The sequence below is a fragment of the Pteronotus mesoamericanus genome, unplaced genomic scaffold (genome assembly GCF_021234165.1).
Source record: "Pteronotus mesoamericanus isolate MK-2021 breed Mesoamerican mustached bat unplaced genomic scaffold, CSHL_Meso_final scaffold_85, whole genome shotgun sequence".
In the NCBI taxonomy this organism is placed as follows: Eukaryota; Metazoa; Chordata; class Mammalia; order Chiroptera; family Mormoopidae; genus Pteronotus; species Pteronotus mesoamericanus.
Window position 1 is genome coordinate 47,694,471 of NW_026555329.1, and position 9,994 is coordinate 47,704,464.

Consider the following 9,994-nt stretch of genomic DNA (forward strand, 5'->3'; position numbering starts at 1 on the left):
TGTTTTTACTTCCCTTTACTTTGGATGTCAAATTCACAAAAACCTCTGAGACCCATGTCCATACATTTAGGCATTTAGTGTCTGTGTTTTCTTCTTATTATTTTATTATATTTTTTTTACTAAAACAATTTATTTATAAGCCACTTAACATATAGTTACTTTTCTATACAGATTGTTACCTAGGAAAAACAAAATGGTAAATTAAGAGTTCAGATATCTTAGACAAGACTTGACTTCTGGGCTTCAGAAAGATGTGAAAACTTTTCCTGAAGAAGTTTAGCTTTTTTTTTTTCTCAATTTTTCTTCCTTGCTTGAATATGGGCTTGTTTCTCACATCTCAGTCTGTCAAAATGGTCCACACAGGGCATCATAAAGAATCGTTTCCTATTGTGTCTCTTATTTAGGTGCCAAGGCACAGACCACTGCTTGAACTTGTGCCAGATAATTCTTCCAAAGATGTCTTTTCGACAAGCACCAGGTCTAGCTTTTTCTTGACGAGTCGGAAGAAGTCTTCAGGCATCTTCTTATTCCTGGATGACTTTATCTAATACATCCATGGATTCTACTACCTTTTTTAACCACTCTGGACTTGACATTGGTAATATTTGCTATTTGGCCTCCTGCTGTAGGGTTAGAAGCATGTTTCTTTCTTTCAGTAAGACATACCAAAGTTCATGTCAATCTTCATTACTTTTGTTCCTTAATTGCTGACGGGTCCATGCAGCTCCAGATTTTACTTTTTCTTCCCCCCAATTCTTTGGGTCATCAAAAAATTCATCCAGTCCTTTCCTTGACAACATGGTATGAAGTATTCTACACTGGTGTAAGGATGTGACATTTGGTGTATTCTTAGGCAGCAAATTAAGGGAATACCCTGTGCCAGCAGGGGCCTGAGAACTTACTAAAAACCTGGAAGTCTTCAAAATGATTGATGCTTTTCTGCAAAGAATAACTAAACTGGCTGTAGCCATTTTTTCTTTTGAGTAAGCAAACCATGTTTTTGCCATTAATGACCTTCTTCTATGTATCTTATTGTTTCAGGTCTTATATTCAAATCTTTAATCCATTTTGAGTTAATGTTTTGTATATAGTATTTATGGAAGATATTTTTCCTCTTTTTATTATATGTTTTTGGCTTCTTTGTTGGAAATTAGCTGTCAACATACATGTAAGTTTAGTTCTGAGTTCTCAGTTCTGTTTCATTGGTGTGTTTTTCTTCAAGTACCCTCTGGTTTGGTTATTGCAGCATTGTAGTATGGTTTGAAGTCAGGGGGTATGATTACTCTGTCTTTGTCCTTTTTTCTTAGAGTTGTTTTGATCTTTTGTGTGGTTCCATACAAGTTTAAAGATTTTTTTTGTTCTATTTCTGTGAAAAATGCTATTGAGATTTTGATGAGAATTTTATTCAATGTCTACATTGTTTTAGGTGATGTGGCCATTTTAATAATACTAATTGTTTTAGCCCATGAATATGGAATATCTTTCCATTTCTCTATTTTTTCTCATTCTTTCAACACAATCTTGTAGTTTTCAGTATTAACATCCATCAGTTTCTTTAAGTTTATCCCTAGATATTTTGTTCTTTTTGTTGGAACTTTAAATGAAATTTCTGTTTTTATTTTTCTTTCTAATATTTTGTTATCAGTATATAGGAACTCAGTGCCTTTTTGCATATTGATTTTGTGTTCTGAAACTTTATTTTATCGCTCCTAATAGTCTTTTGGTGGAGTATTTAGGATTTTCTCTGTATAGAATTATGTAATCTGCAAAGAGTGAAAGTTTTACTTCTTTATTCTAAATTTGGATTCCCTTTTTCCTCTGATTGCTTTGGCTCTGACTTCCAGTACTGTATTGAATAACAGTGGTGACAGTGGGCATACTTGTTTTATTTCTGATCCAAGGGGAAAAACTTTCAGTTTTTCATCATTGATGACATTAGCTGATGGTTTGTCATATATAGCTTTTAATACCTTGAGGTACTTTCCTTCTATTTCCATTTTATGAAATGTTTTAACCTTAAAGTTATGCTGTATCTTGTCAAATGCTTTTCCTATATCTATTGATATTATCATATGATCTTTATCTTTCAGTTTCTTAATGTGTTGTATAGTGATTGTGATGTATGATTTTTTTAATGTATAGTTGTGCTTAATCTGCTGGTATTTTCTTTAGGATTTTTGCATCTATGATCATCAAATATATTGGCCTGTAAGGTTTTTTTTTAATGTGTTATCATTGCCTAGTTTTGGTATTGTAGCAATGCTGGCCTTGTAAAATGAATTAAGAAGTATCCCTTCCTGTTGAATTTGTTGGGAGATTTTGAAAACAATAGGTATTAAATCTTTTTTCAATGTTTAGTAGAATTCATCAGTGAAAGCATCTATTCTTGGGCTTTTGTTTTTTGGGAGGTTTTTGGTTATTTCAATTTCTGTACTAGTGATTAGTCCATTTAGGTTTTCCAGTTTTTCATGGTTCTGTCTTGGAAAGTTATATATTCCTAAAAACTTGTCTTTTCTTTTAAGTTATTAAATTTGGAAGCATATAGCCTTTCATAGCATTCTTGTGTAGTTCTTTGTATTTCTGTGGTGTCCATTGTAACCTCTATTTCATTTCTGGTTTCATTTATTGGAGCCTTTTCTCCATTTTCTTAGTGAGTCCAGCCAGTAGTTTGTTAAAGAACGAGCTCTATGTTTCATTATTATTGTTTTTATATTTAATTTCAATGATTTATATACTAATTTTTTGTTATTTCCTTAATTCTGATTATTTTGGGCTTCATTTGTTCTCCTTTTCTAGTTTTTAAAGGTGTGATATTTGATTGTTTACTTGAGATTTTTCTTGTTTCTTGAGGTAGGCCAGTAACTCTATTATCATTTAGTATGCTTTTGCTGCATTCCAAAAATTTTGGTACATTGTTTCAGTGTCATTTGTGTCTATGTATCTTTTGGCCTCTTCTTTTATTTCTTCTTTGACCAAATAGTTGTACAATAGCATGTTGTTTAATTTCCACATATTTGTGTTTTTCCATCTCTTTTGTTGTAATTTCTAGTTTCATACTATTGTGATCTGAATATATGCTTCATATGATTTCAGTCTTTTTAAATTTATCACAACTAATTCTGTATGACAACATAAAATCTCTCCTTGAGATTCTTGTGCACTTGAGAAGAATATATATTCTCTCATTTTGGGTGGAAAGTACTATGACTGTCAATTATGTCCATTTTGTATACTGTATCTTTTAAGGTCAATATGTCCTTATTGACTTTGTGTTTGGATGATCTATCCATTGTTGTCAGTGGGATATTCAGGTCCCCTACTATTATTGTATTCTTTTCAGTTTCTGCCATTAGTTCAGTCAGTACTCACTTTATATACTTTGGTACTCCCATTTTGGGTACATATATGTTGATAAATATTATGTTTTCTTTATTATTAGAAAATGTCCATCTGTGTCTCTTGTTACCTGTTTGTCTTGAGCCCTATTTTTTCTGATAAAAGTATAACACTTGATTTTCTTTGGATGCCATTTGCTTGAAAGATTACCCTTCACCCCTTCACTTTGGCTCTATGTTTGACTTTGTGGCTGAGATGGGACTTTTGAATGCAACCTATAGTCATATCTTGTTTCTTAATCCATCTTCCTACTTTGTGCCTTTTTATTGGTGAGTTCAAGCCATTTATATTTAGGGTTATTATTGATATATGAGGATTTATTACAGCCATTATATTATATTTTATTTTTTAAAAAGAATTATTGTTCAAGTAGAGTTTTCTCCCTTTTCCCCCTATCCCACCCATCCCTACGTCCCACCCTCGATCCTACCTACTTTTGGATTTGTTCATGTGCCTTTTATCACTCCTTATTTCTTGATGACCCTTTTCCTATATCCCCCTGTTATCGTCTCACACCTCTTCTCTGGTTACTGTCAGTTTGTTCTTTATTTCAGTGTCTCTGGTTATATTTTGTGGGCTTGTTTGTTTTGTGGATTAGGTTCCACCTATAGGTGAAATCATATGATATTAGTCTTTCACTGCTTGCTTATTTCACTTAGCATAATGCTCTCCATTTCCATCCATGCTTTCTCAAAGGGTAGGAACTCCTTTTTATCTGCTGTGTAGTATTCCATTGTGCTAATGTACCATAGTTTTTGGATCCATTCATTTACTGATGGGCACTTAGGTTGCTTCCAAAACTTGACTATTGTAAATTATGCTGCTATGAACATTGGGGTGCATAGCTTCTTTTGAATTGGTGTTTCAGGATTCTTAGGGTATAATCCCAACAGTGGAATTGCCCCTTCCAAAGACACTACCAATTTTATTTTTAAGAGGAAGTTCCATAGTGCTCTCCACAGTGGATGCACCAGTCTGCATTTCCACCAACAGTGTACTAGGGTTCCCTTTTCTCTAAACCTCACCAGCACTTGTTTGTTGATTTGTTTATGATGGTCATTCTGACAGGTATGAAGTGGTATCTTGTGGTTTTAATTTGCATCTCTCTGATGGCCAGTGATGCTGAGCATCCTTTCATATGTCTCTGGGCCCTGTGTATATGCTCCTTGGAAAAGTGTCTGTTCAGGTCCTTGCTCATTTTTTAATTGGGTTGTGTGTCTTCTTGGAGTGGAGTCATGTGAATTCTTTATTTATTGTGGAGATCAAAACCTTGTCTGAGGTATCACTGGCAAATATGTTTTCCCATATGGTTGGTTCCCTTTTCATTTTGCTGATTTTTTTTTTTTAGCCATGCAAAAGATTTTTATTTTGATTAGGTCCCATTTGTTTATTCTTTCCTTCATGTCCCTTTCTCTAGGGGACATGTTTTATGGTGTCACAACCTATATTTAAGTCTTTTAACCATTTGTAAGTATTTTATAGTATAGTGTAAGTTTGCGGTCATTTTTCATTTTTTTGCATGTATCTGTCCAGATCTCCCAACACCATTTGTAGAACAGGCTATTCTGACTCCTTTTTAGGCTTCTTCCCACTTATTCAATTTTAATTGACCACAGAGACATGGGTTTACTTCTGGGATCCACTCTATTCCATTAATCCATGCATCTGTTCTTATGCCAGTACCAGACTCTTTTGATTACAGTGGCCTTATAGTATAGTATGATATTGGGTATGTGATCCCTTCTACTTTGTTCTCCTTTCTCTGAATTGTTGCAGCTACTCAGGGTCATTTATGGTTCTATATAAATTTTTGGAATGTTTGTTCTATATCTGTGAAATATGTCTTTGGGATTTGAATAGGGATTGCATTGAATCTTTAATCTGCTTTGGGTAATAAGGATGTTTTATTTTTAATAAAGATTTTAATTATTCATTTTTAAAGAGGGGAAGGGAGGGAGAAAGAGAGGGAGAGAAACATCAATGTGTGATTACCTTTCACGCGCCCCGCTACTGGGGACCTGGCCTGAAACCCAGGCATATGCCCTGACTGGGAATTGAACTGTCAATGCTTTGACTTGCAAGCCAGCAGTCAGTCCTAAAAGCCACACCAGCCATGGCTAGACATTTTAATGATATTAATTCTTCCAATCCATGAACACAGTATATACTTCCATTTATTTGTGTCTTCAATTTCTTTCTTCACTCTTGTGTAGTTTTCTGATTACAGGTCTTTTACCTCCTTGGTAAGGTTCATTCCTAGGTACTTTATTTTTCAAGTGTCTATAGCTCATGGCATTTTTTTCCCTGATTTCTGATTCTGCTGTTTGTTATTGGTGTACAAAATTGCCTTTGATTCCTGAATACTGATTTTGCTCCAGCTGCTTTCCCAAATTCACTTATTACGTCAAGTAGTTCTTTTGGTGCGGGGAGTCTGTAGGGTTTTCTATGTACACTATCATGTCATCTGCAAACAATGAAGTTTTAGTTTCTCCTTTTCAATTTGGATACTCTTTATTTCTTTTCTTGTCTGAGCACTGTGGTTAGCATTTCCAATACTATATTGAATAGAAGTTGTGAATGTGGACACCCTTGTCTTACTCCTGATCTTAGTGGGAAAGATTTTAGTTTTTCCCCATTGACTATGAGGTTGGCTGTAGGTTTCTCGCATTATGCCTTCGCTATGTTGAGATATATTCCCTCTACTACCACTTTGCAGAGTGTTCTTGTCATAAATGAGTTCTGTACCTTATCAAATGCTTTTTCCTTATGTATTGATATGATCATGTCATTTTTGTCTTCCCTTTTGATTACATGATATATTATGTTTATTAATTTGTCAATATTGTACCGTCCTTGCATGATGAATCCCATTTGATCAAGGTGGGAGATTTTTTAATACATTTTTGGAGGCAGTTTGCCAGTATTTTGTAAGGATTTTAGCATCTATGTTCACCAGCGATATTGGCCTGTAGTTTTCTTTCCTGATTGTGTTTCTATCTGATTTTGGGATTAGGATTATGCTGGCTATATAAAAAAAGTTCAGGAGTCTTCCCTCTTCCTGAATTTTTTAGAATAGTCTGGAAGCACTTCCTGAAATGTTTGTAGAAATCTTCTGTGAAACCATCCAATCCGGGCCTTGTTTGCTGGTAGTTTTCTGATTACTGCTTTGATTTCACCAGCTGTTATCAGTTTGTTCAGGCTTTCTGTTTCTTCTTCATTAGGTTTTGGAAGATTATGTTTTTCTAGGAATTTGTCCATTTCACTATGGCTTTCAAATTTCTTGGTGTATGTAGTTCATAGTAATTTTTTACGGTCCATTGTATTTCTGTGGTGTCAGTTGTAATCTCTTCTCCTTCATTTCTCATTTTATTTATTTGCGTCCTCTCTCTTTTTTCTTGATGATTCTGCTTAAGGGCTTATTAATTTTGGTTCTATTATCAAAGAACCAGCTGCTGGATTTATTGATCCTTTGAATTGTTCTTTTAACGTCTATGTCTTTTAATTCTGCTCTGATCATGGTTATTTCCTTACTTCTACTCACTCTGGGCTTTGTTTGTTGTTGTTCCTCCAATTCTTCTAGACCTAGGGTTAGGCTGTTTATTTGAAATGTATCTACCTATTTTAGGTAGATCTGTATTGCTATGAACTTTCCTCTCAGAACTGCCTTTGCTCTGTCCCATAAGTTTTGAACAATTGTGTATTCATTTTCATTTGTTTCCAGAAACTTTTTGATTTCTTCATTCATTGTTAATCCATTCATTGTTTAATGGCATGCTAGCCAATCTCTGTTAGTTTGTTTTTGAGTTTTTCTTGAGGTTGGATTGTAGTTTCAGGCCCTTGTGGTCTGAGAATACACTTGATATGATTTCAATTTTCCTGAATTTTTTGAGGCTTTTTTTATGCCTATCATGTGGTTTATCTTTGAAAATGTTCCATGTACATTTGAAAACAATGTATATTTTGTTTCTGTGGGATGAAAGTTTCCATATATATATATATATGTGTGTGTGTGTGTATATATAGATATATACATACATACATATACATATATATATATATATACATACATACATATACATATATATATAGGGGCTTTGTTTTATTTATTTATTTATTAATTTAAAAATTTATTTATTTTTTCAAATACATTTGTCTCTGCCTTCCGTCCACCACTTTTCCTTGCCCCCTCCCTCCCTCAATCCTTCTCCCTTGGCTTTGTCCATGAGACCTTGCTATATGTTCCTTGACTTTCCCCTTCCCTTCCTTTTCCACTGCCCTCCCCCCTCCATCCCTCTTGTCTCTGTTGTTTTCTTTTCCTTTCAGTGTTGCTGGTCTTATTTTCCTTGCATCTTTGTATTGTTGGTTTGGTTCTGCTTATAGGTGAGATCATATGGTATTTGTCTTTCGCCCCCTGGCTTATTTTGCTTAGCATAATGCTCTCTAGTTCCATCCATGCTGTCGCGAAGTTTAGTAGTTCTTTTTTTCTTTCTGCTGCATAAGATTGCATTGTTTTGAAATTTATTTTGTCTGATATAATATTGGTACCTTATATTTTTTTCTGTCCATTTGCTTGGAATATTTTTTTCTACCCTTCACTTTCAGTCTATATGTCTTTTTTCCTCTGTTGGGTCTCTTGTAGGCAACATTTATGTGGGTGATGTTTTCTTATCCATTCAGCTTCTCTATGTCTTTTGATCGGAGCATTCAATCCATCAACATTTAAGGCTATTATTGATAGGAACTTATTCATTTTTTCCCCCTGTGTACTTGTGTTCCTTTCTCTCTCGTTCTTTTTCTTCCTCTTCTTATAAGAGTCCTTTTAGCATATATTTCAGTGCTAGTTTTGTGGAGGTGTATTCTTGCAGACTTCCTTCGTCTGGGAAACTCCTGATTTCATCTTCCATTTTTATTGAGAATCTTGCTGGGTAAATTAGTCTTGGTTGCTGGCCTTACCCTTTCATCACTTGCAATATTTCCTGGAATTCCCTTCTGGCTTGTAGTGATTTTGTTGTCAATTCAGCTGCTAGCCTTATTGGAGTTCTCTTGTATGTTACTTCTTGTTTCTCCCTTGCTGCTCTTATGATTCTCTCTTTTACCTTAAAACTTGGCATTTTAATTATGAGGTATCTTGGAGTAAGCTTGTTTGAGTTGATCTTGATTGGGGCCCTCTGTGCTTCCTGAACTTCCAGGTTATTTTTCCTCTCCAGTTTGAGAAGTTTTCTGTCATTAGTTTTTGGAACAGGGTTTCTATCCCTTGCTTCTTTTTTCTCCTTTGGGTATTCCTGTGATTTGAATGTTGTTGCATTTCATGTTGTCTTGCATTTCCCTTAAGGTATCTTCATATTCTTTAAGTATGTTTTTGTACAGCTGCTCTACCTGGGTATTTATTTCTACCTTGTCTTCCAGCTCACTAATTCAGTCCTCTGTTTCAGCCAGCCTGCTTGTAATTCCTTCTACTGTATTTTATATTTCAGAAATTGAATTCTTCATTTCTTCCTGATTCTTGTTTATATTGCCTTTTCCATACTGTTTCTATTCAGTTCCTTGTAGTTGTCTGTGAGTTTCTTAAGCATCCTTTTAGCAATTCTTTTGAATTCTATATCTGATAGTTTACTTTCCTACATTTCATTTAACTCTATTAGTGGAGAGTCTTCTGTTCCTTTTAATTGCAGGTTCTTTCTTAATTTCCCCATTTTAGGTGACCCTTTTTGTTTGTTTCTGTGTTTCTCGGTGCTCTGCTTTGCCAGCTCTCTTTGTAGGGTAAATTTCTGCGGTGGGAGTTCTGTGGCATTCAGTCATGTGGTCTCATTTACCTTTTTGTCTGGATGCTCTGGAGTTTCCCTTTTTTCCATTTGGGTGGGCCCTCTTCTTGTACTTGGTATCTACTTGTTTTTGGCCTCTTTGTTGGTGGGTTCTTCCCTCTAGCAGATTTACTGGTATTCACAACTTCACCATTATCTTGTATGTGATTAGGGGCATGGTGAAGGTGAAATGCTGTAAGAGAAGTGGAGGGTATTCTATGGGATTTAAAGTTCAAAAAAGTAGAGAACAGATAGTAGATCCTTGGAGAAGTACCTCTATAACTGTGATAATTCACCCAAGTAGCCACTTTATAAAGGTCGAAAAAGAGATAAGACTCTTAATAGAGAGGAGAAAGAATGTGAGCTTACTCCAGAAAGCAGAGTGCTTATGCGAGATTAGATGGTGAGGTATAGTGTGAATAATGGATAGAAACTCGGGTAGTGTGGGAGAGTGTATAGTTAACCACAACAGTAATAAAGCTCAGGATGACAGCGAAATGGAGCAAGACCACAGGAAGGTGCTGTGTGGGATTTGGAACAGCATTAATTTGAGAAGAAATATGTAATGTGAGTGAAAATAATAAAAATTAATACATCAAGAGTAGTGTGTTATTGGAATATGAATGCAGTGACAGAAGAAACATTAAAACATGACATGAAAGGGAGAACAAGAAAACAAGTCAGACAATGGAATTAAACAAACAAAACTAAACTAAACTGAAGGAATAGAATAAAAAAAAGTAAAATACAAAAAGAGAGAGAGACTTCAAGAAGGCGGAAGAGTGAACGGAAGTCAT

General features: G+C 34.9%; 1 pseudogene; it reads right to left on the minus strand.

Annotated features, from left to right (window-relative positions):
• Positions 1-218: 218 nt before the first annotated feature.
• On the minus strand, positions 219-971 carry LOC129063022 (39S ribosomal protein L47, mitochondrial-like; annotated as a pseudogene).
• Between the last annotated feature and the right edge of the window lie 9,023 nt (positions 972-9,994).